The sequence below is a fragment of the Camelus bactrianus genome, chromosome 1 (assembly GCF_048773025.1).
Source record: "Camelus bactrianus isolate YW-2024 breed Bactrian camel chromosome 1, ASM4877302v1, whole genome shotgun sequence".
NCBI classification, from domain to species: domain Eukaryota; kingdom Metazoa; phylum Chordata; class Mammalia; order Artiodactyla; family Camelidae; genus Camelus; species Camelus bactrianus.
In genome coordinates this window covers 52,087,073-52,108,811 of record NC_133539.1, presented here as the reverse complement: position 1 = coordinate 52,108,811, position 21,739 = coordinate 52,087,073, and the positions used below count along the sequence as shown (strand labels likewise).

Genomic DNA, 21,739 nt, shown 5'->3' with positions numbered 1-21,739 from the left:
ATACAATAGGAGCTCATCTTGATTCATAACATCAAAGACAGCTGATGTACCCAGTAATATAATTTGATTGAATTTTTTCCCATGATCTTGAAAGGATCTGAGTTCTACTTATAGAAGTCTCATTATACCTCTCTTTTCAATTAAATTCTAATCAATTTTACGAACATTTAGTAAGTACTTGCTATGTACACATGCTGTGATAGATGCTCTGAATAGTTCTGTGTATGATGCCTCACGGTGTATAACATATTTTCACATCCATTATCTCATTTGTGTGGTAGAGAAGTCCCTTTGTAATTATTACTTATTTGAATTGCCTAGAGTTTCAGATGATGCTGTGCTTTGAATTTGGGGTAGAGGTTTTGTTTGTTTCATTTTTGGTGAATCTAGAAACCATTCTAGAAATACATTTAGCATACCTTGGACAAAAAATAAAGGCATATCATTGTATCATCATATTAAATTGATTTTGGTTGGAACCAGTGGCATTTCCTGAAATTTTCTGTTTGTTTTATGACATTAGACTCAGTCTAAAGTGCATTTTTAATGACCTAATTGAAAAAAGGTTATCAACATGTTCAGAAAAATAATTTTATTTACTGCATTTAAGGTAACATTGATGTGTTATTTTTTGTATATATTTTTAAGGTCAAAAATTTGGTTTACCCAGAAACTATTCATATTTAGGATTATGTCAAATTCTACTGCTCTATCATGAAATCTCTGTTAAGTGCTATACAACTTCTGGAGAGTAAGTCTGAAAGCTCTTATTCTCCGTTTAGCAAGTGCAATATTCTCTAATATAGTTGCATCTAATGCAGAATGAAATGTTCTATATTAACATTAGATTACAAAACCTTATTTCTACATATTTCTGAGATTTTTTTAAGTCTTCTTATTAAAGTTTCTTTGTAAATATTTTTAAAACAACCTCATTTTTATTTTTATTTACTCATTTTATTTCCTTTATCCATAGTGTTCAAATGGAATTTATCCTTTAGCATTTTTAACATTTTTGAAGAATGTAAATGAAAATCATCTTCACTTTAAGCACCGAACACATCACTTTTTTTCACAAAGCTGAAACTCAAAAACTGATAGGATCTTCTTCATTTGCTTTATTTCTAACATCAGATTTGCAAAAAGGCACTCTCCAGGTAACTCCTCAGCTATGTTACCCTGGGTGTTTGGCCAGGGGGCAGTCATGTTGACCCCATCTGTAAAGGCTGGCTAAACTAGAATCTTGGACTATTAGAGTCCCATTCATCAAGGTCCACATAAAGTAAGGTAGGTGGGAAGCAGGAGGACAGATGGTAGGGTCTGCAGCAAGGAACTTGTTTGTTGACATTGATGTAGACCCTTCTTCTTGCCAGAGTGACTCCATGGACTTGTTTTGGCATGGAAGACTAGGCCAAAGCTATCATCCTAATAGAAGGTGAGCTGCAGGCAAACTGGAGAGATCCATGCACAGTAGGTGTTTAGGGTTGGCTTGGATTTTGTCTATCAGCTTGACTGTCATATGTACATGATTGATGTGCAGTGGGGCTTGAAAGTGCTGCATTGATGTTGAGGACTGTGTCATAAGGTTCCTGATATGGTGCACATGTCTGAATGGAGTTGGACATTGACTATCCTTGTCTATGCCAAGCAACACCAGACTTGAGTGCATTATTCTGCAGTTGAGTAGCAGATGGTGAGTGCAGACGTTTGGAGGGGGTGTGCCTTCAAACACAATATGGAGCCAGAAAACTTACTTAGAAGGTTATTGCATGTCTTGACTTTGGCAGCTATTTTTCAAGCACTGATGAAAAATCCAAGTCCCATTCATTGTTACTCTCAGAATACTCAGCTTGGTTAGTGTTCCAGGCAAAAGAAATGTGAAAACCAAATGTGCTATTCACTATGTTGGTCACAGTTGATTGAAGGTGACTTCTTTGGGGTTGGCTGATTGGGTCAAATAAATGTTCTCAGACTCAATATTACTGAACTTGGTAACAAAACACGTATTAACAAAATAGGTAAACTTTATTTAGAAGTTGTTAGAGGAAGGACCATCAGAGCACTTGAAGAAAACTGTGGTCAAATATGGGACTTAAAATTGACTTTACATTCTTTGGTTCTTAATTTGTGGAAAGTATTATGTTCTTCAAAAATGAAAATAAAAGCAAGTATCTCAATAGATGTTCTTTATACACAAAATTATACAGATTTACAGATGAATAAGCACAGTGATTCCATATGTATAGGAAAACTGATTTTTATTGGTGTTTGATTTTTTTTTCTCTTGAGTGGATTCTGAGCACATATAAATTCTTTTCAGATTTAAAATAACTTCTTTTTCAGGTTAAAAGTAAAGTATGCTTATTGAACATAATTGTGAAAATATAAATATATTTTTATATATAGCAAATAAAATTTAAATCAGGGATAAACAATTCTAAATTTCTTCTCTGCTTCTTTCTCATTTTATGTACATTTCTAAGTGTATGTATGGTATATATATGTTTCTATGTGTATTTTTTTAAACATTTTTTATTGATTTATAATCATTTTACAATGTGTCAAATTCCAGTGTTCAGCACAATTTTTCAGTCATTCATGGACCTATACACACTCATTGTCACATTTCTATGTGTATTTTTAAATAAAAATTTGGGTCATATAATCTATAGCTTTCTTCAAACAGCATTTACTATATTATTAGTTCTTAGAGTCATAAAATACTCATTTTTAATGGCTGCTTAGTATTGTACCTTATTCATGTACCCCAGTTTTCTTAATCCTCCATATTTGACATTTAGGCTATTTTTCAGCAGTATGCCTGCTGCTCTGAGGACTATTCTTATATTTAAATTTTATCTGCATCTTGGATTATGTTTTCAGCATAATTTCAGTCTTAGAAGTTAATTTCTGGATTAGAGGATGTGAACTTCTCAAGATTCTTTTGAAAAACCCTCCCTAAATATATGTGAGAGTACTTTTCTATCTATATTCTTACCTGCTTTGAATAGTATCATTTTATAAATCTTTGCCAATTTGACGGGCAAAAATGGCTTATTTTGTTTTAATTTGCATTGAATTGATTAATATGGAGCTGGAACATTTCACACATACTTATTTGACATTGGTTTCTTCTTTTTATAAATTGTTTACTCATGTCTTTTACTCATATTTTCCTGATGATTTGTAAGATTTTTTAAATGTTAAGTCATTAATTATGTCAGACGTGTTGCAGAAATGTTTCTCTCAGTTTCATGTGCCATAAAGTTGTTTCTGCTGTTGTTGATGCAAGAAAATTTTAAATATTTATATGGTCAATTCTATTGTATTTTTTTCATTATGACTGTGGCCTTTGCTTTTATCTTTTTTTTTTAAAAGTTTTACATTTGATAAATATTCACCATTTTTCTAGTGTCATCGTGGTTTTATTTTGTATTTTAACTCTCTATTCCTTCCAGAAATTATTTTAACCTTAAGTATGAGATAAGTGTCTTACTTAATTTTGTTCCCAATAGTTAATCAACTGCCCCAGCACCATTTCCTCACTAATTTTGGTGCCATCTTTACTGCTTACTAACTTTTTAAATCAACACTAGGATCTATTTTTGATATACCTGTTTTTCTCATTTCCTTCAGTAGTTCCACACTGTTTTCATTAGAGCATCACAGTCACTTTACAGATCTAAGTCAAACCCTTCCTTATTTTCCTTTTTCCAGAAACTTTGAATATTGTCACCTATTTATCTTTCAAGATTAATTTTCTTCATTGAATTCATAAAAATGATCTTCTGGAATTTTATTAAACCTATAAAGTAGTATCTTAATCTTTGCTATATGCAGTCTTCACATTCAGAAGCATCAGATGTTTCTATTTATATAATGTTTCATACATAAATTGTGTTTTTCTATTTTTGTAAGTCCCCAGATTCCTTATTTTATTCAAGTATAAGCACACTATATTCTTGTTATTATCCTTAATTGCTTACATTACATTCCAGTTTTTAATTGTTCAGTAGAAAAGCCTTATCTTTTTTATATTTATTATCTAGCTATTTTACTCAACTTTCTTAATAATTTTAATAACTTTATAAATTCTGTTGCATTTTCAAGGTCATTAAATTATCTGCAAACAGTGATGACTTTATCTTCTTTTTTTCCCTCTTATTTCTCTGTAATATCCTATTTCATTGACTAGAATTTCCAAATCAGTTAAGTAATCCTGGTGATAGGAGGTATTCTTGTTCTTGATTATATGATAATAACTCTAGTTTATTCCATAGGTAAGGTGGATATTAGTTGTTGATTTAAGACAGATAATCTTTGTTTTATTGGTAAGACGAATTAGAGTACTATTCTCTAACCTTTTCTTTGTTTGTTAGGATTGTGTTGAAGTATAGTATATGCCGTTTGGGGTAAATACTGTCAAACTCTGATTGATGGACATAGTCTTTTCTTGTGATTTTTTTTCAATTCAGATCGATTCAAACACACATTTACTCAGCACTTACTACGTGCCAGAAATTGGTCACTAAGCATTAGAATTCAGATGTATAGCCCCCTCCCTTCAAACCACTATAGGATTATTCAGATCACGATAATTCAGCAAGGGATTGGTTTCCTGTTATTAAATTTCCCCTGTGTTACTGGAAGAACTTTATGTTTAAGACTTTATTAAGAATAATTTGAAGGCTACCCAATTATTTACCATGTCAAAATGTGAATTTTAAGAATTTCTAAAAGTAAAATTTTGATTTACAACTGGAATTACGAGTTTTTACATCTGAAGTCATAGTGTTCAAATTCTAATCAAGCACAATTATCAAACTTGATGATATCTCAGAAAATTTGTACACCTCTATAATATAGATGGTTCACATTCTATACAATCAGGAAATTAGTATTTCTAATCATACTTTATTGTTTCTTATATACTATAAAAATACGTGATATTGGGCCAAAACACTTTTATGATGCCATCTTTTTATTTTCATTTCTTGGAAGTCTTCTGAATTATTTGTAGGATATAAGTATGCATTTACATTGATTTATTTTCAATTTAAGTGGGGTTTTTTTTGTATTAATTTTATTGCTTCAGTGTAGTTTAGTATAATTTATCCTGTTTTCCCCATCCAGTGTTATAATTTATTTTATGTTTTTACAAGCCTTTATTTTGTTCTTTTATACAGTTTGCATCAATGAACATATGATATTTTTAAACTATACCTTTTTGGTCAGATTCTTTGTATTTCACACAGATCAAATAACAGTATTGATTGGGAATCAGTTTTCTACTCAGCATCATACTAATTATTATGAATTATAGTACAGGAAAACATAAATTACATACTTTCAACAAGCTTACTTTCTAGTTGGTAGATAAGATATAAATAAGGAAAAAATGTAAAAACACAAGATCTTAATGAAATATTATTTATAGTGGCTAATACAAATACGTTTATACTTTGTTCTGTATTTAAGCAAATGTATTAGAATTCATAGCATACCTTTTGTATATTGACCTTATCCTGGCTTCTTCATGCGTTACCTATTGTTATTATATCTTTACCATTATTTTCTCACTTTCTGCTTGAAAATTATATTTACCTTTTCACAATTTTTTTTTCTTTTTGGAACAACACTGAATAGACAAATGTCACACACATTAATCTCTGAAATATTGCCAGTGATGATTTTTCTTACACAAATGTGAGCCTGCTCAGTTTAGAAATAGAAATAATGCAAGCTACTATAATTGTAGACTGAAGATCATTGCTTTCTGAATTTCTCATTTCATTAAAGGACTTGCTCTGATTTTTAGAATCATTCATAAAAGAATTAACATGCAAAGTAGCAGAAATCAAATACTAACCCGAAGCTAGCATCTCTACTAAAGGGGAATTCTAACAATAAATAAGCTTTCGTATATTAAAGAAGAGTAGTCCCACCATTTGGGCTTTGATGGGACTTTTATATCATAGGCCCATGCATTTTAAACTTTAGCTTTTGATATATGTTCTAAGTTATAACCTTAAAATTTATCATATTTTTGAAAATTGATATCCCCCTAAATTTTTAATGCTTGCGTTGAATAATGTTTATCGTAGACCACAATACCTATCCCTGTGGAACTGTTATCCTATCTTAATTCAGAAGCAATACTATTGATTAAATAATACTTAACAGCTTCCAAACTTCAAGGCATTTTTCAGCCACTATTTCTTCCTGACCTCACTATGAGCTTCCTGTGTGGTATCATTCATCTCAGGTCTTACTAAAATGTAAATAAATTACATCCAGTATACTTCCTCTATTTCTCCAGCTTATTACTATATCGAAACAGTCTTAATGAAACACATAGTGATGTGGTGTGTATTCCTATGCTAAACCAAAGTGGGGAGGAAGTTATATGAATATATAACAGAACCCACTTAATAATAGTTTTTGTTAAAGCATTTTATAAATTGGAGATAATCTGAGCCATGGGAGATGATGTAATTCTACGGGACAGAGTTCACCAAAGGAGGATAGCTCCTCAGAGAGAATCGGATTGGACTCTTGGGAGAGATGCACTGGGGCTTTGATGGTGCTTTACCTTATAAGCATAGCTGACTCTCCGTTTTCCATACTAATGCTGTAGTTTTGAGGTAACAATGGTAAAAATAAAAATAAAAAGCAAGAGCGTTATCTAAAATAATTTTTCTTCAGCCTTTGTATATAATATTTGATTTTCAGCATCAAATTTGCCATTCTATTTTTGTTTTCCATGGGTTAATGAGGCTATTTCTGACCTCCATATTATGAAACATAAATGGTCTAACACAAAGCATGTAATGTCATGCTTTGTTATACATAGTAATCTTCATAGGGCATGAACAGATAAAATCTAACTCATGCAATAATGAACAATAAGAATGAATAATAATCTATATCAGACCTATGGAATACAATCATACTTGGTTAGTTACTAAATTAATTTATAGAAAATAATTACTGTTGTTTGAGTAAATATCAAATAGTGGAAATAGGAGGGAGCTTAGTGTTGTACAGGGGAAAAGTAGAAAGCCAAACATTAAAATTTTTCACATTTGGATGAAATATCAAAGTGCCAGTAGTCGTTGATTGACTCTGTATCATCAAACTTTTGGTGTTTGTAGCTTTTTCTTATACATTTCTGTATTTTACATTTTTTTGCAATATGTATGTATTAATTTTATAGTCAGAAAAAAAAAGTTAATGTAAAATGTGTTAGACATAGCCCACTTGCAAATAATTCATTGAGAGTTAACTGTATAAAATCTCCCAGGGAGCGTGGAAGCCATGAACTAAATTTAAGGGCAAAGTGTTCCATTATACAAATAATGCATTGTCTCAAAACTTACTGAAGTTTTTTTTTTTTTCAGTCATTTTTCTCATTGCTTGAAAATTCCAAACTGGAGGAGACAATAACAATATGAATAGCATTATGCTTTGCACCTGCTTCTCACTTCTACTTTGGAAACTTTAAGTGTGTTGAAAATATGATCTTATATAAGATGTGTAGTTTTCATCTACCAAGAAAGATAGTATTAGGAGCATCCTTTTCCTCCTCTGCTATTTCAAAGTCAATCTCCTTGAGGAAAGCTGTACTTATAACTAGCATTCTGTTTTTAAGGCATTGCTTAGTCCAAGTCATGAAAACTCAAACTCAAGTGGTAAGGTCATTACTAGAGGCTTACCCAAATATTTATGCAATATGTAACAGCTAAGGAGCCAGCTAAATATCAATGCAATCAATTTTATTTTGTTAGAAATAGTATAGAAACATGTTATAAAGGGCTCCTGTTACTTGTACGGAGGTTTAGAACAACTTAGGCAAAGGTTGCATCTTTGTGCAAATTATTAAAGAAAATCCTTTGTTTCAGCTGATGTAGCCTGGGCCAGAGAGCATGGCTTCTATAGTAGAGCAAACCACTGGACTGGATGCCCTTGCACAGGGCACAACCTACACAGTTAGTCATGGCTGCCCTATGTCATATGCTTTATTAATGATTTGAAAATAGCTGCTGTTGCTCCATAGGTTCCAAATTGTTCTAGTTTTGCACAGAAGGCCAAGAATCACCTTCAAGTGAGTTAGCAAAAAGTTGCTTGTCTAAGCTTTAATATAGGCTTGAACTCTAATGATACAAATCTATTACTTTGTTTCAGATTTCTGATTTGAGTAGCATTGAGGTTAGAAGAAAATGAAATGAATTTGCCACAAAAGTATAAATGAGTTTATGAAGTCCAGTTCCTAGAAGATCTTGGTTGACATTTTGAAATTGCACCTAAAATTTTGGGATATCCTATAGTAAATTTAGACTACTTGATACATGAAAAGGTGGGTAAAAAGACAGAGAGACAGACGAATATCTCTTTGTCACAAAAAGAAATATACTTTGAAAGGATACATTGATATATGATATAAATACATACTTTAATGCAAATGAGAGTAAATAAAATTTAAGTCAATTATGTAAGTGAAGTAAATGAAAACTAAAATGGGTAAACAAGGGAAAAACATGAGAATGGGGCAAGAATTAGACATTATATGTGTGTGTGTGTGTGTGTATAAAGCATCCTATATAGCATCTTATATACATTTACAAATTAGATTCTTAACATGTTTTGAAGAAATACATTGGTGATATCAAGACTAGAAAGAAATATTTTCCTATTATATTCTTCAGCATATAAAGGGATCACTGTATTTTATCATATGTATCATAATCAATATTTACTTTCATGAGAAACAAAGAGTATTTTATAGGCCCACTTCTGTTGTGACCTTCAACATAGGTTGATAACGTTTCAGTAATGTGCAATTTGGTATACTCAGTCTCGTAAAATACAGACTAGGTAGATGACACTCCATTCCGGTATTATTCAAAGGAAGATTTCAGAATATATCTAGATGCTGAACTCCAACGAAAGGACTGAACATCCTTCAGATAATTTCCTATATGTACTATTTCTCTAAGTTATGCTTTTGATTGTTATGTGGATGACTCTGAATTCTAGATTGTATTACTTGAAATAAACTTAGAATACAGCTATTCTTTGTTAAGTAATAGCAGAAATAGTAATCAAGTTAGGAGCGGGGTTGAAATTGTTTTATAGAAATTGCAAAGCCTAAAAAAAACACAGAGTTAAAAAATGTCTATCCACTTTACCTGAAAGATTAGCTGGAGAAGTATCATTTCACAGGACCAAAAAATCTTTTTAAACATTTATTTTGATTCTGCTTTAATATACAGACAAATGGGAGATGGAGGTTCCAAGTTTCTTCTTTGTCATAGCCTGGATATTGCCTAACTGATATACAAGGTGATGGAATTTCGTCACATATTCCATTATCAGACTTACTCACATCCTTAAACAATTTATATGGTGTTCACATGTTTTTTTTTTTTTATGGATCAGATTCCTTGTTTTCCAAACATAAATAGTAATGTTTACTGTTACACATTCCTGGGTCAAAGGTGAATTATTATGACATTTTAATTGGATAAAGCTTGGTGAATACTTTGATTTCTTTAACACTTTGTAAATGTGAAGCATTAATGTTGATCCAGAAATATCAATAAGGTATTCAAAGTTAACACATCATACATTTTGAATTTCTACTGCGCAGCATTTGCTGATTTTCCCATTCCTTTAAGTCTCTTTGAAGAAAAAAAGTTTTGAAAATTCCTAGAAGCAGATATTACATGTTTACCTCATTTTATGTGATAGGAGTGATTTTGTAAATCTATTCATAATTTAAATGCTCTAGGAGAATCTATTCTCAAAGGAATTTTATTGTGGATCATCATGTAAAGCAAAAGTAATTTTTAAAGTGCATTTTACTCCCTATTTCTATATGGGACCTTTCTGATTTACAAGAGTTATTTAAGCTCCCAGAGGAGTCATCCCCTTAGAATATTCCTAAGGAGATATAAACTGAGTGGGACAGGAAACTGTGAGAGAGTAATTTGGTAAATACTAACCTGATCCAAGTAATTATTTGGACCTCTTTAGTGAGATCTCTGAGCCACTATTTTATATAAGATTAAGTCTAGATAACGTGTTCTCCACAGTTGCTTGGAATGGATTTATTTCAGTTCAGTCAAGCTCTTAATTTCCTAGCAAATGATTATAAAGCATGTAATTCTAATTCTTCTCATTGAATGATTCCTCTCAGCTCTTATAAAGTAAGGCAAAATTATTTATCTCCAGTGGGAGAAGTTTGGCACCCTCATCCTCCACCTACCTCCCAATTTTCATGGCCCAACCTAACTAAGGATTTTCAGAATTGACAGACATTCTTAATCCCCCAAAACTTTTGGACTTTCTAGAGCTGTAGAGGGACAGGCAACTGAGGATTTTCTATACACATGTACCCATTATAGAAACTCATTCCATAGCAGCTGGACCTCCTCACCTACCCCACACACACACACACACTCCTGCAGCTGTGCCACTGATTCTTGCATTACAAGGAAAAGAATTAGGCAATGGGCATTTGCTGAAGGAATACTGTAAGTTGTTTATGGTCACTATATAGAAGGATATTATGAATTATATTACCCAAATTGGATATTTTTGAGAGTAAAAGGAGCCACATTAACAATTATCATGAGACAACAGGCATAAATGAGATCTGATATTTTGAGACTACCTCCACTCCTTACACCTCCCCAAGACTCCATCAGCACAATAGTTCTACCAGGGCAGGGAAAGCCATGAAAATCCACAACTGTGCTGCTGAAAGTGGCTGACTTGATAGAGTAGAATGTGAAAAACCACACGTGCCTGACTGTTGTCAGAAGTAGTAGCATCCTCAGTGGTAAACAAAAAGGAAATGTAAATGTCATAGCTAGCCTTAAGGTGTGGTTTACATTGGGGCAGGCAATAGACTAGCATATTAGCCAGAAGTTTAACAAGGAGAACTGGATATGAAGATTGCTATATTGGGCCTTGATAAACTAACACATACCCCTGGTGGTTTGTAAGTCTGCACACATATTTCAGGAAAGATCAGAGAAAGTCCAAGATATTCACATACTTCAGGCTGACCCTAAGGCCTTTTGCAATGAGGAGGTAAAGGAGAGCCCAATGGAATGTGAGAGCCAAGGAAGACTTGTAAGCTGACTGAACTTTGAATGCATTACCTATCCCATACACATATTCATAAGCCAAGGGTGTTAGCTTAGAAACTGTCTCTAGTTTGGGCGAGAAAGAGCAGAAGTTGAATTTAGCAATGAATACTTGAAAGCAGCTATTGTAAATATGTTCAAATAATTAAAGGAAATCATGTTAAATAATTAAATAAAATATTACTATAATTACTCTTCAAATAAAATAGTATTAATATAAAGATAGAAACTATTTTAAAAAGAAACAAAAACTCTGGACCTGAAAAGTACAATAATTAAAATGAAAAATATTCTAGAGGGGCTCAATAGCAGATCTGAGACATTAGAATCAGTGAACTTGAAATTAATCAGTAGAAATTATTCCACTTGAAGAACAGAAAAAAATGAAGAAAATGAATTTCAGAGATCTATGAGAAACCATCAAGCATACTAACATAGATCTAATGGGAGAGAAGGAGGGGAGCAGAGAAAGAAAGACAAGAAAAAAGATATTTGAAGTAACAGTAGCCAAAAACTCAACAAAATGATGAATAACATTAATCTACACATTTGAGAAGCTCAACAACTCCAAGTATGATAAACACAAAAGATCCATACATAGTCATATTATAGTCAAACTTAGAAAGCCAAATAAAAAGAGGAATTCTTGAAAGCAGCAAGAGATAAAAAGACTAATTCAATACAGGGGATGACAGTATGATTAACAATTGACTTCTGAAACATTTAAAGGCAGAAGGCAGAAGGATAACATAGTCAAAGTGCTGAAGAAAAACAGATGAAAAAATGGCAATCAAGAATTTTATATCCAGCAAAACAGTTCTCCAAATGAAGATGTAATAAAGATATTGCAAGATAAACAAGGACTGAGGCAATTCATTGCTAGCAGACCTGCCTTACAAGAAATACTGAAGGAAATCCTTTAGGCTGAGAAGAAATGACAACAAACAGTAACTAAAATCCATCCAAAGAAATAGATAGCACTAATAATATAATTATGTAGGTAAACATAGATATGGTATAAATGTTTAACAAAACTCAATTAAAGAAGAACGAAGGAAATAATAAGATCAGAGTAGAAATCAGTGAGATAGATAACAAAGAAATAATAGAGAAAAATCAATGAAACCAAAAGTTGATTCTTTGAAAAGACCAACAACATTGACAGATATTTAGCTAGATTGACCAAGGAAAAAGAAAGCATAACAGATTACCAAGATCAGAAATGAAAGAGGGGACTAACTCCATAGAAATTAAAAGATTAGAAGTTAATATATGAACAAATGTATTCCAACTAAGATAAAATGGTATAACTTCTAGAAATGTACGAATTACTAAAACTGATTCAAGAAGAAATATATGAAAACAAATATGTGTATGTATATGCATGACTGGGACATTGTGCTGTACACCAGAAATTCACAAATTATAATTGACTGTACTTCAATTAAAAAAATAAAAAAAAATAGAAAAATCAAATAGACACATAATAGTAAAAAGATGGAATTTTTAAGTCGTTCCACAAAGAAAAGTCTGGATGCAAGTGGCTATGCTATACCCTATCCAATATTTCAAGGGGAAATAATATCAACCTTTCACAAACTTTTCCAAAAAGTAGAGGAAGAAGGAATACTTTTTAATGCCTTCTGTTAGAACAGTATTACCCTGAGACCAAATCCAGACAAAGACATTGAAAGAAAAGAACTAGCATTTCTCATAAATATAGAAACCAAAATCCTCTGCAAAATATTCACAAACCAAATATAGCAACTGTAATATTATTTTACACCTTGACCAAGTAGGATTTAACCTCAGAGTATGATTGCTTTAACATCCAGTAATTAATTAATGTAAAATACCATATTAGTAGAATAAAGGAGAGAACCACATGATTATTGCAATAAATTCACCAGAAACATATCAGAAAATCCAGTATCCATTTGTGACAAACTTTCAGTGGACTAGGAATAGAAGAAAACTCTATACCTGATAAAAGACATCTATAAAAATCGTGACAACTAATTTCATACTTACTAATGAGAAACTACTGGTGTAACCCTAAGATTGGGAACAAGTCAGGGTTGTCAGATCTCACCTCTTCTGCTCAATACTGTACTGGAGTTTCTACCCAGAAACTAAGAAAAATATGTAAATAAAAAGAAAAAGAGGAAAGAAAGCAAGGAAAGAATAAAAGAAAGAAACAGAACAGAAAAGAAAGAAATCAAAAGTATCCAGATTGGAAAGTAAAAAGTAAAACTTTTTGTCATTATATGCTGATGACATGTTACTATATATAGAAAACCCTAAAAGGTCCACACAAAAGCTACTAGAGCTGATTGAAGAATTCAGCAAGGTAGCAGGTTACAAAATTAACGTTCAAAAATCAGCTGCATTTCTTTACACTAACGATAAATCAACAGAAGAAGAAAGTAAAGAAACAATCCCCTTTAAAATAGCACCCAAAGTAATAAAATATCTGGGAATAAATCTAACCAAGGAGGTGAAAGAATTATACACAGAAAACTATAAACCATTGATGAAGGAAATTAAAGAAGACTTTAAAAAATGGAAAGATATTCCATGCTCTTGGATTGGAAGAATCAATATTGTTAAAATGGTCACACTGCCCAAGGCAATCTACAGATTTAATGCAATCCCTATCCAATTACCCAGGACATATTTCACAGAACTAGAACAAGTCTTAATAAAATTTATATGGAACCATCAAAGACCTAGAATTGCCAAAGCATTACTGAAGAGAAAGAAAGAGGCTGGAGGAATAACTCTCCCAGACTTCAGACAATACTATAGAGCTACAGTCATCAAGACAGCATGGTATTGGTACCAAAACAGACATATAGACCAATGGAACAGAATAGAGAGCCCAGAAATGAACCCGCAAACTTTTGGTCAACTCATCTTCGACAAAGGAGGCAAGAATATACAATGGAATAAAGACAGTCTCTTCAGCAAATGGTGTTGGGAAAACTGGACAGCAGCATGTAAAACAATGAAGCTAGAACACTCCCTTACACCATATACAAAAATCAACTCAAAATGGATTAAAGACTTAAACATAAGACAAGATACAATAAACCTCCTAGAGGAAAACATAGGCAAAACATTATCTGACATACATTTAAAAAATTTTCTCCTAGAAGAAATAAAAGCAAGAATAAACAAATGGGACCTGATGAAACTTACAAGCTTCTGCGCAGCAAAGGAAACCAGAAGTAAAACAAGAAGAAAACCTACAGAATGGGAGAAAATTTTTGCAAGTGAAACCGACAAAGGCTTGATCTCCAGAATATATAAGCAGCTCATATGACTCAATAAGAAAAAAATAAACAACCCAATCCAAAAATGGGCAGAAGACCTAAACTAGCAATTCTCCAAGGAAGACATACAAATGATCAAAAAGCACATGAAAAAATGCTCCATATCACTAATTATCAGAGAAATGCAAATCAAAACTACAATGAGGTATCACCTCACACCAGTCAGAATGGCCGTCATTCAAAAATCTACAAATGACAAATGCTGGAGAGGCTGTGGAGAAAGGGGAACCCTCCTACACTGCTGGTGGGAATGCAGTTTGGTGCAGCCACTATGGAAAACAGTGTGGAGATTCCTCAAAAGACTAGGAATAGACTTACCATATGACCCAGGAATCCCACTCCTGGGCTTGTATCCAGAAGGAAATCTACTTCAGGATGACACCTGCACCCCAATGTTCATAGCAGCACTATTTACAATAGCCAAAACATGGAAACAGCCTAAATGTCCATCAACAGGTGACTGGATAAAGAAGAGGTGGTATATTTATACAATGGAATACTACTCAGCCATAAAAACCGACAACATAATGCCATTTGCAGCAACATGGATGCTCCTGGAGAATGTCATTCTAAGTGAAGTAAGCCAGAAAGAGAAAGAAAAATACCATATGAGATCGCTCATATGTGGAATCTAAAAAACAAAAACAAAAACAAAAACAAACAAACAAACAAAAGCAAAGCGTAAATAAAGGACAGAAATAGACTCACAGACAGAGAATACAGACTTGTGGTTACCAGGGGGGTGGAGGGTGGGAAGGGATAGACTGGGATTTCAAAATTGTAGAATAGACTACACTGTATAGCACAGGGAAATATACACAAAATGTTATGATAACTCAGAGAAAAAAATGTGACAATGAGTGTGTATATGTCCATGAATAACTGAAAAATTGTGCTGAACACTGGAATTTGACACAACATTGTAAAATGATTATAAATCAATAAAAAATGTTAAAAAAAAGTAAAACTTTTATTTGCAGAAAATATGATCTGTATGTAGAGAATATTAAGGAATGCATACACACACTCACAAACTAATAAATGAGTCCAGCAAGTTCACTGAGTACAAGAACATTATACGCAAGTCAGTTGTATTTCTATATACAGGCACATCTCAGAGATATTAAAGATTCAGTTCTAGAACACCAGAGTAAAGCAAGTCACATGAAGTTTTTGGTTTTAACAGTTCATATAAAAGTTATGTTAACATTATACTATAATCTGTTAAATGTGCAATAGCACTGCATATGTATATACCTTAATTTAAAAATACCTTATTGCTAAAAAATGCTAACCATCATCTGAGACTTCAGCAAGTCATATTCTTTTTGCAATAGTGACATCAGAGATCACTGATCACAGATCGCCATAACAAATAAAATAATAATGAAAAATTTGAAATACTGCAAGAATTACCAAAATGTGACACAGAGACATAAAGTGAGCAAATGTTGGAAAAATGACACTGATAGCCTTGGGTGACCTAAGGTTGCCACAAACCTTCAATTTGTAAAAAATGCAGTGTCTGTGAAGAGCCATAAAGTGAAATACAGTAACGTGAGGTATTGTGTATAATAGCAACAAACAGTGAAGTCAAGAAAGCAATTCTATTCACAATAGCATCAAAAAAAGAATAAAGGCATTTCTGTAAAAACTGACAAGCTGATCTTAAAGTTTATGTAAAAATGCAGAGTACCCAGAACAATAAAAATAATTTTGAAAAGGAGAACAAAGTTAACTTATACCTCCTGTTTAAAATTTATTATTAAAAATACAGTAAAGAAGAGAGTATCATATTGCTATAGAGATCAATGGAATATAACTATAAGTAATTTCATTATATGAAATATAAATGAAAATCCATGGTACTAGGAGCATACAAAAAAAAAAAAAAAGATTTTTAGATCTTTACCTCACACTATACACAAAGATTAACTCAAAATGGATCATGGACCTAAATAGAAGACCTAAAACTATAAGACTTTTAAATAAGAAAATGAGAAAGTCTTCATAACCTTTGGTTACACAAAGTTCTTAAATAATAAAAGCATGATATGAAAAAGAAAAAAATTTAATAAGTTGGATTTCATCAAAATTAGAAACTTTTGCATCTCAAAAGATTCCACTAAAGAAATGAAAACACTAGAATATATTTCCAAGATTCATGGTTTGCAAATATGTATTTGATAAAAGATCTCTATATTCCTAATATATGAAGAATTCTCTAATAATAAAAAGACAAAATAAAATCCAGTGAAAAATTGGAAAAAAATATTTGAGTAGGTAGTTCACCAAGGAAGATATAAAAATGGCTAATAAACATATGAAAATATGCTCAACACCATGAATCTCTAGGAAAAAGTAAATTAGAACCATAATAAGATATTACTTTACATCAACTATTGTGGCTATAATAAAAAATACAAGCACAGTAATGAATGTTGGTGACGATACAGAGAAACTGGAACTCTCATACATTCCTGGTCAAAATTTAAAATAGTATAGCCACTTTAGGAAATAGGTTGGCAATTCTTAAAATTTAAAATAAACTTATTTTTATGACCCAACAATTACACTTCTAGGTATCTACCTAAGAGAAATGAAAACATATATCCACAGAGAGACTTGTATATATGTGAATGCTCATAGCAGCCTTATCCATGATAGTGATAAGCTGGAAGCAATCTGCATGTCTATCAACTGATGAATGGATGAGCAAATATCTTATGTTCATACAATGAAATGCTATTCATCAATAAAAGAGAACAGACTGTTGCTACATACCACAACATAGATCAATCTGAGAAACATTATGGTAAATAAAAAAAGCCACATGAAGGAAACCACATATTGCATGATTGCACTTGAGAGAAATGTTAGGAAAAGGTAAATGTTTAGAGACAGAAAGCAGATTAGTGGTCTGGGGCTGGGGATGAGAGTGAGCATTGACTGCTTGAGGGCATGAAGATCTTTTTGTAGTGACAAAAATGTTCTAAAACTGGATTTACTCAACTCTAAATTTACTTAAAATCATTAAGTTGGACACTTACAAGGGTGAATTTTATGTTACTTATACCTTAATAAACTGTCAAAATGAAATTATGCTTATTAAAACTAAGAAAAGAGAAACTTGGCAGATATTCCCTTAACCAAATGACCAAGATTAACATCCCTAGTGATAAATCCTGTTGATATCATATACCCCCTGATATGATGTAAGAACAGCACTTCATTCTTTTGCATTCTTCTCTAAAACTATAATCCCAGTCTAGTTATGAAGAAATATCAGACAAATCCAAACTGAGGATCATCCCACAAAACATCTGACCACTATTCTTCAAAACTACCAAAATCATAAAGAACAAGGGAAAACTGGGAAATTGCCCCAGATCAGAGGAAATTTAGGAGAAATGGCAACTAAATGCAATGTAGTGTCCTGGATTAGATCTTGGAACAGAAAATAGATATTAGTGGAAAAACCAGTGATATCCAAATAAAGTCGATAGTTTCAAGTAGTATTGTACCACTGTTAATTTCTTAGTTTGACAGATTTACCATGGTTATGTAAGATGTTAAGATTAGGAGAAGGTAATAAAGGAAATATGGGAATTTGCTGTACTATCCTTTCAATTTTTCCATATATGTGAACTTGTTCCGAAACAAAAAGTTAAAATTTTTTGAAATGGAGTGGGGGATTTATAGGTTAAAAGAGAATTGTGATTCAAATGTAATGTGTGGATCTTATTTAGATCCTAAGTCAATCTAACTAGCTGTTAAAAAAAAAGAAAACATTTAAAAGTTAATCATTTGACAGAGGCAAGATATTTAACAACATTAAAGAATCACTATTTTTTTAATGTGGGATAATGATATTTGCTATGACTTTGAAAAGTCGTTATTTTTTAGTAATACTTACTAACATATTCATGGATGAAATAATATGACATCTGGGATTGTCTTTAAAATGATCTGGTGGAAGAAAAAGTGGGTGAAAGTTAGATGAAGAAAACATTGGCTATGGGTGACGAGTACATGGAAGTTCATTTTACTATGCTCTCTACTCTTAAGTATGTTTGAAATTTTTCATAATATAATGTTTTTAAGTGAAAAGGAAAAAAAGACTAAGAGAAATAATTAAAATATTATAATTTGTTCTCTATGGTGACCATAGACAGGGCTTGTCTCTTAAAAATGAAATCTGAACAGTGTCAGAATGAATAAATCATAGACAGGTGAGTGAACTCTCAAAAACAATCTAAGCAAGATACAATCAATGCTGAATAGTTGGGAGAGCATTAAGAGAATTGCTTGAATTAGCAGGGACTTCCTAAACTGGAGTGCTGTGTTGCTCTGTTCTTGAAGTTCTGTGACCTGGTGATATTTGAAACGCCTATCTATGTGAGGATTTTAAAAAGTAAAGTTTGGCCAGAAGCAGTCCTTTGTTCATAGTCAATGTTAAGATCTCTAGTTCCTCACCCCTCTTCCTTTTTTCCTTTTCTTTTCTTTTCTTTTTTTGTCTGGGGCTTTGTTTTTTGGCCTTGCGACTTACAGGACGGGTTACTGTAATATAATGCATTCGCTACTTCTCTGGAAAGCCATTCAGAATCTTTGACTACTGCAGAATGTACAACTCTTTTGTTAAAAGGTCTCTGCCAAGAGAAGCATTCTTCCGGGCTTTGTAATTTGCATTGATTACTGAGCTGTTTCCCAGTACATTACTGGGTGTTGACTGTATTCTATAAAGCCTTACATAGTTTTGCCTTGATTAAAGAAGTCTGACATTGGCGGTAAATTTTAATAATGACTGAGATTGATCTGGATAACTTGAAAAAATGTTAACAGATTTTGGAACCTAAAATGTCAGGAGCAAGTTATTCTTATTGATGACACACACTCTGGAAATCTACAATTTTAAACATGGATTCAGTGTACAGTACTGAACGTGAAAAAAGCAGGAAGTTGAAAAGTAGACAGTAGTGCCAAAATTAAGGTCCGAGTCCTAACTTCTCTGCTCCTTAATCCAATCTGACATGCCTTCAGAATATTTTACTTTCTTGATGACCAGTATTCCAAACAGTTCTACCCAATACTTAGCCCCACTGCACAGTGACAGAGTTAATGATTTTCTCATGAGACAAATATGAGTAGGAACAGTATTTATATCAAAGACAACTGGTCCCACTTCCAGGTCCATCTTTGGGCCAAGATATGTAGTCGCCAACAGTGAGTTGGCGACTATATTTCTTGAGTCCTGGCGCAAAGTAAGATCCATCTGTTTTGCCCAGCCGTTTGCCTGAGTGCCACAAAATGGTCCTGTTATTAGTCTTATTTGTGGTCCTATTTGAGGTTAGAGAATAAGGTAAATAAACTTCAATCCTCCTTGTGATGAATGTAGCATGGGAATTAAAAGTGGTGGTGTTGGTAGTGGTAAGTGATGTTGCGTCTCTATTTTCTCAATTGCTCTGTTTTCTTTGGATTGGGAAACAGACATTTAAGGATGAGTTTGTCATCTGGAAGGATAGTTGTGACCAAGTTTCCCTCAACAGGATACAAGATGTTATTTTTGAGCTTCATTACCCTCACCAAGGGGAAAAAAAGGAGAGCGAGAGGGAAAAAATAAATAAGGAAGAAAGTGAAAGTAAGGAAGAAACAGGCAGAGACAGAGAGGGAAGAGAAAGGTCAAAGAGGAGAAGGAGGGATAACACGAGAAGAGGAGAATATAACTTAGTGGACTTTGTACTCATAGAAGCTGCTTTATTATTTTGAACTAAGAGTTCAATTAATTCAACATCTGAATTAAGGAAAAGGAAATCTGACTGAGTAAGTTGAGCTGCTAGGTCAGTTAAATACTTTATAAATATGCAGCCTAGTTTCCATTACCTTTTTTGTCTGAACTAGACAGTGAATCAGTTTCATTAACCATATTGGTGGTTAGAACAATTGGTGATTGGTGAGCAGAACAATACCAATTGGTGACTCAAGTTTATACAGAGATGTGCAGTTATTTCTATTTCTGAATCATTTGTTGAGGATTATTGTTATTCCATATTATTTCTGAGCATGAGTTATTTCTGTCAGTTTCATTTATAAATGTTTTGTTGCCTTATAAGGAGATATGTGCACTCCCCTCCTCTCATTCAGTTGTCCCTGGTGACACCTCCATAATTTCTGTCTTTACACTGGTACATTTTTAGTCTAATTCAGTCATGTGAGAAGCAGGGGAAAAGTTTAGTTAGTCAATATGAGTGATTTTTTTTTTGATCCATTCATGGATAGACCTAGTGAATTTGAATCAGTCAGAATTTAAAATCTATATACATCAAACAGACACAATACCCAAAATATTCCTCTGTCTGCTTCAAGGAAAAAAAGAAACAAAACAGAATTTGCAAGTAAGAACTAGATGCATTTTCTAAAAATAGATGCAACTTCAGGGCTGATTTATGATCATGCTCTCATATATGAAGATATTAAAATGTTACCTTGCACTAACATGAAGGTGGACATAAACATACCACATATAGTGCTACAAATGTATTTTTAAAATGCACTACAATACTGTAAAATAAAAGAAAGATAATTGTATTATCTCTACTTTACACTAAAAAGTTATATTTTCCTAAATCCTGTTGTGTCAGTTATTTGAAGCTAAAAATAGGGATGACTTAATCCAGTCTGTTTTTGTTTTAACTGTTATCTTATTTATAGATGGTGTTGTATGAAGAAAGGATTGAAAAAAATAGTATGACGTTTTAAGCTCAAATATTTATGACATACTTGGAGATTTTAATGCCTGGACTCTTAATTCCAGGATTAAAAATACATATTAAAAATATGTTTATAATTACCTAAACCAAGAGGGCTGATTCAAACTCTGATGGTCTTCCCGTGCTGCTTCAAACAGCAGTGGCTGCACGCGACAAGATATCCGATATGATGTGGCATGAAGCACACGAAACCCACAATGCCTTGCAATGGGCATTTTGTACTGCTGAATGTTTTCCTCTACCTCTGCTTCACCATTTGCCCCACCAGCTATTCAGTCATTTGAAAGTAGTAGACCTAACAGGTTTTTAAAAGATTCTATTCAAAGTCATAATTTCCCTTTAACATGTGTATTCAGATCATAGATTTCCTTCTTTATTCTCTGAAATAGCATTTTATGTCATCTTTAGGCTTTGGAATTGTTTAGGAGTCTTTTTTTTAAAATCAGAATATAGCTAAAATTTAGAAGCACTGAGCTTCTAGTCA

The 21,739-nt window shown here is 32.6% G+C and overlaps 1 protein-coding gene across 19 annotated transcripts in view; it reads left to right on the top strand.

Moving 5' to 3' along the window:
* Nucleotides 1–21,739, top strand: part of ZBTB20 (zinc finger and BTB domain containing 20) — a 758,521-nt gene that overhangs the window by 287,753 nt on the left and 449,029 nt on the right. The gene's annotated exons all lie outside the window — the stretch shown is intronic.